The following is a 15,393-nucleotide window of genomic DNA, read 5'->3' on the forward strand; positions in this document are numbered from 1 at the left end:
TAATACTTAACTGTGATCAGAACAGGCCTGCTGAAGACTTTGCCAGTTACGAGAAGGCAACCAATCAACAAGGGAGAATGCTGAACCCAACGCCATCACGCCATCCCCGCTGCTGCCCAAAGTGTGCTCTTACGTAACACTCCCCCACCCCCACTGTGGAAGGACAGCTCCTCGTCTAAAAGTGCCTTGGCTTGGACATTGATCTCCTGATACAAAAAGTTTCAATGACCCTGTTTGCTACAGGTCAACTCAACTGTGAAGTTCGGCTTCACATGATTTTTGGCCTTGAGCAAGGGGTTCAGGCTCCCTTGTTGAGACTGACTGTGACTCATATAAAGTCAGAGCAGTACTGCCCCCGCCGCTGCCCCCCGCCCCCCAATGCAAGCCCACCCTTGCTCTTCTTGCGTGTGAGGCAGGAATCCTCAGAGAAATTAAAGGAAACTTATCAAAACTAGTGAGTGTGCTTGCCTCCTTCTCCCGGTGTGCACACAATGCACAACAGAACACTTCGCAGATTCTGGCCCTGCAATAGACCACGTCTCGTTTCCTTTCTGGAGTTTGTAGCGAAAGGTCAGTGGTGGTTTCAGGTTTCCTCTTTCTTAAGGAAATTGACTTCTCTTAGATTTATAGACACTCAACTTGAAAAGGAAAACCACCTGACTCTAGCCTTTTACATACGTACAGGTTGCCCCTTTGCACACTCATACAGTGGCCCCTACGCTCAGCCTTAGCCACCTCAGCTACATGGCATGACAACTTTGTCCATCCCAGTTTGGAGCAAGTAAAATTGATTTTTAAAAAAAGTTCTATATAGGGCTGGAGAGATGGCTCAGTGGTTAAGAGCACTGGCTGTTCTTCTAGAGGTTCTGAGTTCAATTCCTGCAGCCACATGGTGGTTTACAACCACCTGTAATAGAATCTAATATCTTCTTCTGATATGCATGAAGTCAGAGCACTCATATACATAAATACATGAATAAATAAATCTTTTTTTAAAATGATGGTAGTGCATACATTGAATCCCAGTACACAAGAGACAGAGACAGAACTCTGTGAGTTCGAGGCCAGCCTGGTCTATAGAGCTACTTCCAGGACAGCCAGGGCTACACAAAAAGACCCTGTCTCAGGAGAAAGAAAGAAAAAGAAAGAAAGAAAGAAAGAAAGAAAGAAAGAAGAGAGAGGAAGGAAGGAAGGAACGAAGGAAGGAAACAAGAATGGAAGGGAATAACAAAAAGTGCTATTTGCATATGGTCTTACTAGTCTAGAAACCCTATCCTTTAAAAGACTATGACCTCCTCTATTGTTCAGACAGTATTTAATTTAAAATTTTTAACATCAAATTATACAGTAGAACAAAAGAAACATTGACATTTCCTTGTGAAGTTTCTCCCATTTTATTTGTGAATTTCAAAAGGCAATTCACAAATTTATTTCATTTTTTATTATTATTAATAGTAGCAGTAGTAAGAGAGTGTGTGTGTATTCATGTGTATGCTTGTGTCTGTGTATCTGTGTTCATATGTGATGTATGATGTGTGTCCACTAAGTACAGGTATACGAGCACCACAGCGCATGGTTGGAGGTCAGAGGACAACTTTGGGGAGTTGGTTTTATCTTTACATTATGGACTCCAGGGATCAAACTCAGAACAAGAGACTCGTGCGGGGAATACTTTTTTTTTTTAACCTGCCAAGCCATTTCTCTGGCCCATCAAATATCTATCTATTTATCTTCTATATCTCTCTAATACATATTATAAATATTCTGTTTATTAAATATATCAATGTATATATATATATTTTTAAATTTATTTTGGTCTTTGCCACTCTCATTTTGTTGGCACCCTATACCTACAGCTAATTTGCTGGCAGCACCTCTCCTGTCTTCCCTCTTTCACACTAATGCTCTCTCTTCTTTTCACCATTCTTCAGTTACCACGTGTAACAATCTCTCCCTTTCTCTTCTGGTCTCCCACAGCGCTCATCCCACTGTCAGTGTGGTCAGCTGGAGTACTGACCATCTTTGCTGTGGACATGCATTTTTGAGAAACGACCTCATCAGCTCTTGGCAAACCATGTGGTAGCAACTCAGAATTCACAGCGAGCCAAAACTCCAAACATATTTTTTCAAGCACACACCCTTCTGCTTTGGGAACACACCCCAGCTTGGGATGGACAGAGCCCCAATTCATGGCCTTGGCCAGGCACCTACGTGCAGAACCTAACATGCTTCGACCTGCCGTTTGGGCTCACAATCTTTCTACCCTCCTGTGTTTGTGTTATTAATTTTCTGGAACATGGGGCAGCCTTTATATCTCTCCCTTTCACTTTTTATCTTGTTAGATTTGGCCCATTGTTCCATCCTGTCAAGCTATTTTGGGTTCTAAAATATGTGCCCTCCCACCCAGCTGCAGAGTCGTCAAGACATCTTGAGTTGCTCAATCTGCCCATGCAGAGACCCTGTCAAGTGGGAATGGTGTGCCTTTAGTGCAGAGGGGTGTGTGTGTGTGTGTGTGTGTGTGTGTGTGTGTGTGTGTGTGTGTGAACACAAATTTTCCTGTTTTGTGGTCTGTGTAGTCTAATTTTCTCATTTCAAAAACTAGGACATTTTCTGGTCCCCAGTGAGTCTCAGAACCCATTTTTAGGGGCTACAGTTTCTCAGCCATTTTTAAATGGAATCATGCAGAGCCAAGAGCAGAGGTCTTATGAGGTTTCTTTTGGAGGAGTTGAAACACAGACTTTACAGATATGTGAACAATGGCTATGGCACTAAAAAAAAAGAAAAGAAAGAAAGAAAAGAAACAGAAAATTGAGTTTAGAAGTTCCTTTTCCACCATTTTTTTCCAGGAAAGGCAGCCTGTTATGCTATGTTTGATATGGTTTTTTTTTTAAATATAACAATGAAGTTCCAGAAACCAAAAGTGGTGATTTAAAATATATATACAATTACTTATTTTTGTGATTTTTTTTCTTCTCCAGAATCCCAGTGATTTTAAAATATACTAATATATATATATATTAGTATCCCAACTTGTATCTGGATTAAAATTCCAATACAAAAACCATGTTTGTAATTTATATAATCACATAGTTGTAATTACATAAAAGCATCCTCAATGAGTATTTTTAATTTACATTTTATCTCTGGTCAAACTGAGAGACAACCATAACTTCTACAGAATCTTTAAATGGAAAATCCAGTTTCCCCTTTGTACCGTTTTCATGTGGCAAAGAGGAAGGTGTGGTGCTATGTTTTCTCTGACTGTGTGGTATTGTTTAGACTTTTCAGTCAGTGTCATGCCTACGGAAAGGACTCACTTCCACCAGCAGGCTTTTCTACCCACCCACCATCGAAAGCTATGCCGTCCTCCCGTCTCCTCAGTTCTATGACTGTTCAATGCGCCCAAATAATAAAGCAGGCGTGTCTGCCGGCACCTGGAGCTCATGTACTCCTAGACAATGTTACCACACAGGAACTGCAGCGGAGGCTGAGGCCAAACGCAGAGGAAGAACCCAGGGTTTGATGCACACTGGAATGATTTCCCCAGGTGTTTGTGTGTGTGTGTGTATGTGTGTGTGTGTGTGTGTGTGTGTGTGTGTGTGTGTGTGTGTACAATATTGCTCCATGTTTTTTCATATATATCTTCTCTTACTGGTACATGAGTTCTAGGAGAAAACTTGCTGAGGTAATGGGTGCATGGGTTTGGACTCCATGAAATAACGGCAGACAGTTCCCTGACAGGATTACGTCAACCCCTCCCGTATCAACAGGACTGACAGCCTATTGGTCATTACCGGTTTCAGGACTTGAAAAGATCAGGTTCTCAAATTCCTGCACATCAACTAGTTACAAATCAGTGCTTATTCCAGGTGGGAGGTGCCTTTTCCTGACCACCAACAATGTTGAGGACCTCGTCATGTGACCTTATGTAAGTACTTTTCTTCTTCTCTATGGTGCACTGGCTCATGGGGCAAAATCTTATCAATTCTAGCCTTGGTTATAATAACTTTATAGTTAATTCATGGACTAGTAGAAATGAGATACTAACCCCATCTTAACCACAGCACCTAACAACTGTTTCGGGGTCATTGCTCTCACTGAAGATGGTCACTGTGTCTCATAATCAGACTCAGCAAAGCAATTTACAAAACCCCTGCTTTCAGCACCAAATTTTCCCAGAGCGCATGAATCTCTAGTGGCCAGCGATAGTCCCAGTCACATGTGCTACCTGTCTTACATGATGCTCCTTTCAAAAGCAAGCAACTGAAGAAGGGTTTTTGCCTTTATAAGGATCTCAATAAGTAGTCTTCCACTTGACAGGAAGTCGTTGGAACATACAGCTGCTATTTTAAAGTCTGAGAATACTCTAATCTTCATTCTTTATGTTTTCAGACACCAGTGTCCAACACTATTATTGTCCCAAGTGCAGCAAAAACAAACGCAGAGGCAGGAAGCCCAGAGCCCACTCACAGACACCTGTTGCGCCTCAAATCAAAATCAGAACTTGAAAGGCAATGCCTGAGTGTGGGTGAGAGGGCAGCTCAGTGTAGTCCTCACGGGCTGCTTCACTCGCGTAAACTAAATGTTACACGAAGTGTTAAACGTTAACTAAGTGTTAAAACTCCACTTGCTGTCTCCCGTCCTCTAGCAGCTGGGGTTGGCGGAGAAATGGATAGTAATAAAGAGGACGTGATTTTGGGTTCGGGAGCGTGACTAAGGAAAGAGAGACTTCTAGAAAGCTCACTTTCTTATCTAAAATAAAAGATTGCTTTAAAACTTTTATAACAACAACAACAATAAAACAAGGATGCGTGTTATATAATTTCCAACAGAGGGAAACATGTGAGAGAGATTCCCCTGTGGAAATACACAGGAAAACTGGACTTGAAATACTGAACCTGGAGATAGAGTCAGAGCCGTAGTTAGGTGGTACAGCTTTTCTCGGTGATCTTTGATGCTGGTACTCTCTTCTTCTACCTGATAAAAAGAACCAAGCCCATTACACATTGCCTGGTTACTCCAGGAGTCTGCAGGCGCACAGGTTCAAGTCAGAGTGGGAAGACAGTAAGTTTCAAATGGGTTGTGTCTGTTTTCTCCTAATCAATGTCCTAGTTCTGTCGTGCCCATGAGTACCTAGCACCTGAGCTGAATACTTTACATTCAGCTGGTCCTTAGGCTTTGCCTGTGGCTGTGGTATAGTCCAGCGGACACTTACTCTGGATCTTGCGAGACTAACATTAAGCCTGGTTTGCTTTGAAGTGGGGGAAAGCGCCTCTTTTTCTGAAGGTCAGTAGCAAGTCGTTAGATCGCTGGGTAGGAACTGTGAGTCAATAGTCTTTAAGAAGACGGAAACCACGTACAAGCCATGCATGTGTGACTCTTTTCTATAGAGCAAAAACAAAAACTGCTCTGTTTGGAATTCGACATGAATTGTGACAGTGAGAGAACGGGGTTAGTGCTCAGAAAGCCAAGGAAGGGGTGAGACCAGGGAGAGTTGGAGCATAGAGGAGAGTTCTAGGGTGGCAGGTACATGGGTGACTGCTGCACTAGGGAAAGGAGAGTGAGGGCGTGTGTGCCATCAGCCATGGTCTAAGGGTTACACTGGGTCCATTTCTAGGAACACACCTGAAAAGCAGCTCTCCTTTAGGTTCTACACTCTTGGCCATGAGATAGATAAAGCAGGGAGCTCAGAAACTGGGAATGGAAAACTTGAGGTCCTCTTCTGCCTTCAAAGAAGAGTGAATACAACCAAAGCCAGCATGAGATGTCAGAATGCTTGATGATGTCATGTAACCTGTGACACTGGTCAGGCCTGCTGTGCTGGGCAACCCAGCCTCCAGGACATATTCTCCATCATCTCCAGGATGTGCTCACCATCATCTCCAGGACGTGCTCACCATCATCTCTAGGACGTGCTCTCCATCATCTCCAGGACATGCTCTCCATCATCTCTTTCTTTCTTTCTTTTTTTTTTTTGTTTTTGTTTTTTGTTTTTTGTTTGTTTGTTTGTTTGTTGTTGTTGGTGGTGGTGGTGGTCTTTTTTGGGGGGTGTCTTTTGTTTTTTGTTTGTTTGTTTTGTTTTTCAAGATAGGGTTTTTCTCTGTAGCCCTGGCTGTCCTAGACTGGCTCTGTGGACCAGGCTGGCTTCAAATCACAGAGATCCATGAGCCTCTGCCTCCCAAGTGCTGGGATTATAGGCGTGTGCCACTGAGCTCAGTTCTCCTTCTTTTCTTAATGCTCATGTACATGGAAAAACAAAAACCAAACACCACTGGAAGACTGATGCTCAGAAGTGTGGCTGTGGTGTCCACTCAGATCGCCTCACTACCCTGAGACACGGGTAGGCCACACTAACAGAGGGTGGGTGGGGTCTTCTGAAGGAACAGTCTTGGACCTCTTGAGGTGATGACCACGCTCCAATCTCCATGTGGTGCTGGTGGGACCAACCCTTTCTCTAACCGTGTAAACCAAGCTAAAGGAATTATTTCCAAGAGGCATTTGATAAAAAAAACTCCTGGCCTGTGTTTCACAGGCAGTGCCTGCTCCAAAATCTCGTCCTCTGTGGCAGCAGCACGGTATTCTTGTGAGCTCTAAACAATAACAACAGCAACACCAACCACCAAAAACGAGCACTTACTGTGAGATGTATTTCTACCTATAAAAACTTGGAATAGTCAGAAAACTATATAAAGAAACTGTGTAAAATAACCCATTATTCCCACACAGAAAAGACAAGTTTGCGTTAACTCCTGGTTTGGGCCATCTGTTGGTCTCTGAATTGACACACCTTATTTTTCTTATTTGCCTATGCCTTCCACCTCTTCCAGTATACAAATTGCTGTGCTTTATATTCTGTGTGTGTGTGTGTGTGTGTGTGTGTACATCTCCAGGATTCCATTTGTCATTATTGCTAGAAATATGACTTCTAACATGTACTGCATGTCATCATGTAGCTCTATTTATTTATTTGTTTCATTTATTTCTTTAGCATTGACCATTTGTGGTTTTCCAAGCACTAAGACGTGACGTCATGTGACTGTGCTTGCATATAGTTCATTCTGTATGTCTATTATTTCCTTTTAGGGAAGGTCTAGGAAATAGAAACTCTGAAACGAAGGACAATGTTTTAAGACTTTAAAGAAGGGCCAGGCGTGGTGGCGCATGCCTTTAATCCCAGCACTCGGGAGGCAGAGGCAGGCGGATCGCTGTGAGTTTGAGGCCAGCCTGGTCTACAAAGTGAGTCCAGGACAGTCAAGGCTACACAGAGAAACCTTGTCTCAAAAAAAAAAAAAAAGACTTTAAAGAAAATAACTATACCAAATTGTCCTTCAGAACACTGTGTCTGTCTTTATCCCTAGCAGCATATTACCTCCAGTGTCTTACAACACAGGATGCCAACATTTTTATTTTTATTTATTTATTTATTTATTTATTTATTTATTTATTTATTGTTTTTCAAGACAGGGTTTCTCTGTATAGCCTTGGCAGTCATTTGTACACCAGGCTGGCTTTATTTGATGGGGAAAATCAGCATCATATTGGTTTCATTCTAATTCCTTTAATTGTTGAAAAATGAGCTTGGGATGCTTATTAGCCACTCCCACACTTTTTAACACTTAAGTATTTTCCCTTAATATTCTGATATTTTCCTATTTCTGCTGTTTACTTATAAGAGACTTTCTTGTAACAACAGTAACAGAGTGTTGTGTATATTGCCAAAGTATTCAATAATTCTGCTTATTAGGAACTAATTGATAGCCGGGTTCTGTGGTACACACCTGTAATCCCAGCATTCAAGGAGGCAGAGGCCGGTAGACCTCTGTGAGTTCAAGGCCATCCTGGTCTACAAAGTGAGTCCAGGACAACCAAGGCTTCATAGAGAAACTCTGCCTTGGAACAAAACAAAACAAAACAAAACAAAACAATTGCTATTTTCACAGACAAATATTACCCTCAATGTCCAAAATTCAGTCCTGAGAAGAAAAAAAAAACTGTGTTATGATGGAAACAGGGTTTGCTGTCACACAAAAAACAAACCAGATGCTTCAGACGCTCAGAGGAGAACAACACAGCTCTCATCCTTTATCGTGTTTGCTTTTGAACCATCTCACACTTTTTAAAAAAAGAATTTATATTCCTGTGATGTTCATGATAGCCACACTATCCAAATGAGTATCAAATGAACGACCTAACCGGTCACCGAGTTCTAAAATAGTGCTGTCTAATCAGGCGTCCCCTGGCAGGAAACAGGCCTTCCTACCACAGGAAGCGGAGGAAAGAGGCTGGAGACAGCAAGCCCCATGGCTTTTTTTTTTCCTTTTTTTCCCAGAAAGGACAAAATGGCTCTTCTGGCAACTCCTGCCTCAGGAAATCACTGAATTAAGCAGTCAATCTGCAGAGTAATTTAGCATGTCGTCTGCTTCCTGGCAACAGATATTCGGAAGCGTTTATATTCTAATTCAACTCCGTCAGCACCAGGTCGCTGTTGCTTGTCTGCAAGAACTTCAGGGTCAGAGGTTTCTCTGCAGTTTCTCCAGGATCAGTTCCTTCAGCTCCTTCCTCCCCTTGCCTGGCTCCACTGGCCTCATCTCCCCTTTAATTTCTGGTCATGGTCAAGCAATTCCATATCTTCAGGACTAAGCATAAATTGAATATGGGTGGATGGAGGACCTTGCAGCATCTTCCATGGAAAACAGTAGTGAGTGTGCAAAAGAGTGAAGTTTCACCTGAGAACAAAGTCATGCGTGTGCAAAAGAGCAAAGCTTCCTCTGCATGCCGCCCGGGCATTGCTGAGGCACTGTTGTTCTCTCTGGAGCGGATGGAGTCAGAAAAGCTGGCAGTCCCCCCTTCCTGAGTCCTCACCAACTTTCCTTGCAACCCTTGCAACACGGAAGAATCTTCCTTCTCGTCTCCCTGACATCTGCACTTTAGGAGCAAACTTAATCAGTGACAACCCTCGCCATTGGCAGAATTTAAAGCTGGGCAATGATCAGTCGCTCATATCAGGGGAGATCAGTCAACATACTCTGTAGCCGATAAGGATTTGGTGCCGGAATGGAGAGTTTCACACAGCTGGGGAACATGTGCCCAAAAAACCCTAAGAGCAACGCATGTATCGTACACACAACAGGACCGTGCGCTGCTATTCTGACTACATATGTGCGTGACTAGACAGACCCTATGAGCACTATGGTTACCTTAGGTTAAGGTTAGGGTGCTTCAGGGCTCTAACGATTCTCGGTGGAGGCCATCAGTCACTTTGGTGCTGCCTTGATAGGGACTCTGGCAACAGCAGAAACAAATGCCCCGATGCAGTGAATGGTGAAAAAGGAGGACCTAAAGTAAACACCTCCTAGGCACCAGGTTATATAGGTTTCAAAGTTGGAGCCCACATCCTCCTGAAAACTTAAGGGAACATTTCAAGTTCCTTATCGGCCTTGGCTCTTGCAGTCTGGTGTGCCTATGCCTGGTTGTTATAGGTCACAGAGGCGCTCAGAGGTGGGGCTAAGACTTGACTGTGACCCCAAGCCCTCAGCCACCTGTCACACTCTCTTCCCTGCACTGCTCCATTACTCTCTGGACCCCTTGTTCTCCTGATGAAGAAATGGGAGATAATAAGACCTAACTTTGTTAAGAGAATAGTGACCCCATGTCTTAATATCTCAAAGACTTAGTGTTTACCTGGGCCAGGGACGTGGAGCTTATTTAGGGCCTAAGTGAAATGTCACTTGACATGCCACCCATGTTAGGACTCGTCCTATTTTGCTGTGTTTCAGATACATTTTGAGGCGTTATATACCCCATGTGCTCTCTGAGGTATCCACTCCATATTTGTCACCTACTTACCTAATTTATTGCTTCAGGGGTCTCATACAAAAATCCATGTATTATTAGGCATTGTCATATTTTTTTTTAAAGAAGAACTTTGTCTATGAGTCAGATCATGGGCACCCAGGAGTGGATTCAAATTCATAGGCAAATACTAAAATAAGAGAGATCATCAACTAACCGGACACAGCTGTTCATCCCCACCTTGGTTTTCCTCTGCATTTCTGTGGTCTTACCCAGTAGAGGGACAAAAACACATGTGCCCTCCCGGAAACATGAATAAAACATGAAGACTGCTCGCATATGATTATAAGCAATTTGCTATTCAAATTCACTAATGGGGGATATTCATCAGGGAAAGCGTCCCCTAACCCTTCCCCATTAGGAACTAAATTCCGACTGTTAGCATTTCAAGACGACATAATTTGAATACATTTTCGAGCCAGCCAATGGAAAATTGTATTGGTTTCCTATGTCTCCAGCTTGTAATCCCTTTACTTTCCCCAGACACTAACTCAAGGCCTCCTCTTCTTTCCCTGGTAGGAAAGTAGACTGATCTTGAAAGGTGGAGGGGAAACGGAGGACAGAGGGATGTGACAGAATGTGTAATTCACTCAGGACTGTGTGGTAGTGTTGGAGACTGCAACAGACTATGAAAAACTTTGCATCACAGGCTCTGATCTGTGTAGAGAAAGCAAAAAACGTCAGCTACATTAGAGGATAGCAGAGAGCTATGTAATGAGCTAACCCTCCCCCCCCCCCCGCAAAAAAAAGGTGGAATTGCATCATGAGCTTTTATAACACGTTTATAACACCACTAATGTGGTGTTATGTGCCTGTGTTCCAAGCACTCTGCAGGATGAGGGAGGACTGTGATTTATAAGTTAGCCGGGTGTCACACTATGACACACTTGTTTTTAAAAAGGGGGGGGGGAGGAGGGGAGGAGAGGGAGGAAGAGGAGGAGGAAAGGCATTGCTGTAAAGTGCAGAACTATAGATAAAAATACCTTCATAGTCTGGAGTTACTCCTTTTCATCTTGACACACTGTAGTTGAGAACGCCTGGGTTTGGGCCAGAGCCTCGGGTCTCTAGATGCAGCCTCATGTGCTGTATCATGCATTTTCTAACTTCTGGACTCCCACCACCCCACACATGCTACGGGACCTAGAGCTAATAATGACACCTATGGGGTTAGGGTACAGATTAAACAGGCAACGCCTACTCTAAAAAGCATGGAGTCATACCACAGCGTAATGAATATACACTAACCCCTTTGATTAGCTGTTATTATTATTTGGGTAATGAATGGAAAATAATGAGGCCTTTAACTTGAACCTCACTGCTATGTCTTTTAAAAATAAAGTCGAAAATATGAACATACGAATATCTTTATTTTTTTTTTCTGTTTACCTTCTAGCAACTGTGCTCATGTGTTTTGCATCAGTTTAATTTCCTTTGAGAAAAGTTAGGAGACAGTACCCTTACCAAGGCAAAAGACATCGCTCACCGTCTCTATGGGCCCACGGTTGATGTCTTAGTACAATTCATGTTCATTTAAAGAAGTGCTCAACGGCTACAAGCCAGTGTCAAGCAAGACCTTGGGCTCCCACAGGGCCCTGCGAAGTTCCTGGCCAGGAATGATTTCCAGAGAAATGTACAGCATGTCTTAGTACTGCGACTGCACAGCGTAGGGTTTATAAGTGTGTGTAGACCTTGCAAGGCCCCTGGAAATGAGTGTCAAAGGCTCCCTCTATTCTCTCTCTGTCCTTCGCATCCTCTATGCTTAAAAGAAGCATATTCTATAATATATATATATATAATTCATGCTAAAAATAAATATTTTGAAAATTATTTTACTACATATGCTTGCTTTGTGTGTCCTCCCACTTTGAGACAGAAATAAAGATGTGTCTATACAAAGAAAATACCACTCCTCTTCAGAAGTCCTAGGGAAGACAAGGTGAACTGTGTAAAGGCCTGAAGCTCCTGCTTAACCTTTACTCCTCAGAGTGGTTGCTTATTTAATGGACACTTCCAGTTACACGATGATTTTGTTTGTTTGCGTTTGGGTTCTTAAGCAGGGGTCTATGTGGTCCAGACTGGCCTCAAACTCCTGACCCTCCTGCCGCTGCCGTCCAAGTGATGGGATTACAGGCATGGCCCATCACACCCAGCTTCAAGTTATACTTATTGTTTTCGCATGGTTTCATTCTTGTGAAAACCCGTTTTGCAGCCATTCCGCCGTCTCTAAGGACTAAAATCCAAGTACCTGATATTTACAGCAGGTAGTCTGTGCTGGCACTATTCAAATTGTCTTATTATGTTAAATTATTTCATTGCTACCACAGATCTGTGAGCACTGTTGTTGTGCCTATTTTTCCAAAGGACAGAAAACTGTAGAAATACCAAATAAGGAACTGATAGTACTCAACCCAAAGATGTCTGGTTCCAGAACCCTCAGCTTCAGCCATTTCCTACACTTGTTTTCTGACTCCAAAACAAAAGCTGGTATCTTTTTATTTGAGGACAACACACACTATAATTTTACTCTAATAAAATGCTAAGGAACGGCATACTACCATATGGCTGTATTCCTAGCCTTTGGGAGGCCAAGGCAGGACAGAGTCAAATTTGAGGCTACCCTGGGCTACACAGTGAAAGTCTGTCTCAAAAGAAATAAAGAAGGAAAACAAGGAAGAGAGAGAGAGAAGAGAAAGAGAGCGGAAAGTGAAAGCCTCTCTCAATGACAAGTTTTGATCATACATTCCAGGAATATAATTTATTAGATTACATCAGTTATTGAACAATACAAATCCAATATCTAAGTCTCTGCCACCCCATTCAATCCACAAAATTTTATTTTAATCAAGTGTGTGTGTGTGCCTGTATGTGTGTGTGTGTGGGGGGGGGTTATGTGCACATTGTATATTTAAAAAGGTCTGTCTACACATTTTCTTACAAAAAAAATATTTTTCTTTAGCATAACCCTTGCCAGCAGCAGCACAGGAACCCATGTGAGGGATTTTTTTTGCTGGCCCCTTGCCTGAAGCGGCTGGAAATAACCTGGCATTCTATTTATAGGCATCGAGGTCCCCCAGTTGCCTCAGAGGTTAGGGCTCCCCTTTGAGGTGATGTAAACACAGTTTCCTCCCAAGTCTCTGTTTATGTGTCCCCTTGTCAGCCTTGTGCCAGACCCTGGCGCTACCTTTTTTTTCTGTGGCTGCTCTCTCATCCTGTTTATAGACCACAGAGAATGACCATAGATGGATAATTGTTTAACTCACCAAAGCTTTGGAAGAACCAGCTGGCTTTTCTTTGTTCAAAGAAGACTCCCTCTTGTGTTATGTCTTCGCTAGATTTCTAACAGCTACTCACTTAAAATTCCATTGGCCCATGCAAATTTCACCACTATTTTAATAAATTAAAGCCTCCTCAAAGGATGAACTACACTGTAAGAAGGGGGCAAAGGATCCTTTTGTTTTCCACAGTGAGTTTCCTTATATTTGTTTTTTTAAAAAAATAAATAGCTACTTGGGCCCCACACCAAACCAATCCCACCAGGATCTCTTTTAAAAAGTTCCCCTTTGCTTCAAGAGCACAGGTTCAAGTGGAAAGAATAAACTCATGTCATTATTCATTACAAGAAACCAACCAAATAAGTGGTCTATGTGTGAATGACTGAATGCACAATAATTTTAATAAAACCTTGTGAACAATTTTAGTTGGTGTGAAATGGTCATTTACAAAAAGCAATGTCTGGGACTAGAGGACTGCAATTGTGTCACCACAGCCTTCATCGTTCATCTCATCTGATCCTCCTGGTAGCCTCGACCTTTCAAAGGAGGGGACAGGCAAACCAGTGGCCAGCCTCCAGAGCCTTCCAAGTGTAAAGGAAAAAAACTGGGTCATGACTCTTACCATGGAACTCAACTTGAAAGGAAATAATTAGGACACTCCCTTGATGTTAAAGGCAAATCCCCTCTAGCGATCAGAAGACAGCCGTGAAAAGAAACCATGGACTGTCTTCAGCGTGAGAAGTGGAGATCAGAGGCGAGTTGCCCTGAGGTCTCCTTTCTTGAACTGCCTTCCACCCACCCCAGATATCAGACAGGGAAGACATAATGCTGCTGAAAAGCAATTCAATGCTGATGAAGAGCAAAGCAACAGTAAGTGGGGTGCTGGTGGGATTCCCACACCCCTGATCTGGAATTCTACTATAGGTTGCCAACAATTTCATAGAAGATCAACACTAGGCAAAGCCTCCTAATGGCCATGATGGAACAGTGCAAACATAAGGCCATTCCAAAACAATGTCTGAACACACAACCACGAACATTTTCCAAGCAACAAAGTGGCCTAGCCCCATCTCCCACGCCCTGCTGCTCTGAGGACTGTTACTGTCTGTCTTTCCATTCGCACAATTAGCCTTTATCCAGTTGCTCTTCTTCTACAGTCAAGGAACTAATCCGATGTCTACACCCCGTTTAATCTGGAGTCCAGCTCAACTTCCTTAAGCTCTTCTCTACGTCATCAAGCCTAAACCCTGCCCCTTTTCAACATCCTTGCTAGTCCTTTGGCTTTTGCCCTTCCTCACTACAACCTTGCTCAAATATGGGCGTGTTCCCAGTGGTCTCCGTCTAGGAGGCATCAGCAATGCTCTCATTAGACATGAGGTAGAGGCCCCTTTGGGAGTAGAAGTCACAGAGACTTGCCCCGCCCTTGGGTGTTCAGAAGTCAGAGTGCAGCATGATCATGTAACCTGGGCTCTGCTCAAGCCTAGCAGAAAGGTCAAAACTACTCAGCGAATGCCACAGTGAATCCCATCCCTGTGGATGGTGAATGCGTGCTAACCGAAAGAGTTCAAAAGGACAAAGTACGATGGCGTATGTGTGAAAACACAGTAAGGAAACCCAATACTCTGTATGCTAACTGAAGAACTGATTTTAAAATGGCAACAGAGAAATTTGCCATGAGGAAGGCGAGATGTGTGCAGCAATTTGAGACCGGGGCATAACTGGAAGAGGTGAAGGGGGGAGGCACAAAACTAATGGCATATCGATAGGCCATAAAGGAATCTACTCAAGCTAATCAAAAAACATAAACTTAAAGAGGGTTGAATAGAGGTGCCCTGGGGTGTGTAGATAAAGGGGCTACCAGAAGCCACAGATTCTTAGACAGGAACCCAGCGCTAAGGGCAGGCCACCTCCCTACAGGTTATCTGACTGACAGTCAGATCTAGATAAATCATAAGACTCTATTGCTGTAGATGCCACAAACCTTGGTCACAAGACAAGGCTGGAAGTGTCCTCCATGGTGGCTAAGCAGGCTGCTTGGGGGAAGAACTGCCATCCAATAGTCTTGCTTGGGTGTGGACCCTGCACACTACACCGCTGATCAAACAGGCCTACTGGTGCCATGGCAGTGGATCAGTTACTGAAGAAACCACTTGATAATGTTTTGGATTTGTTGCTCATGTCACAGGAGGACTCAAATTCATGTCTGATACCTGTTCTAAGTTACCTGGATAGGGAGGCCACAGGCCTAAGTAGAGAAGCTGCTGCTACT

The 15,393-nt window shown here is 43.2% G+C and overlaps 1 long non-coding RNA gene across 1 annotated transcript in view; it reads right to left on the reverse strand.

The window, feature by feature from the left end:
* Nucleotides 1-15,393, reverse strand: part of LOC311595145 — a 133,944-nt gene that overhangs the window by 65,819 nt on the left and 52,732 nt on the right. The window lies entirely within an intron of this gene.

This window comes from Acomys minous (assembly GCF_964271855.1).
Source record: "Acomys minous genome assembly, chromosome: 3".
NCBI lineage: Eukaryota > Metazoa > Chordata > Mammalia > Rodentia > Muridae > Acomys > Acomys minous.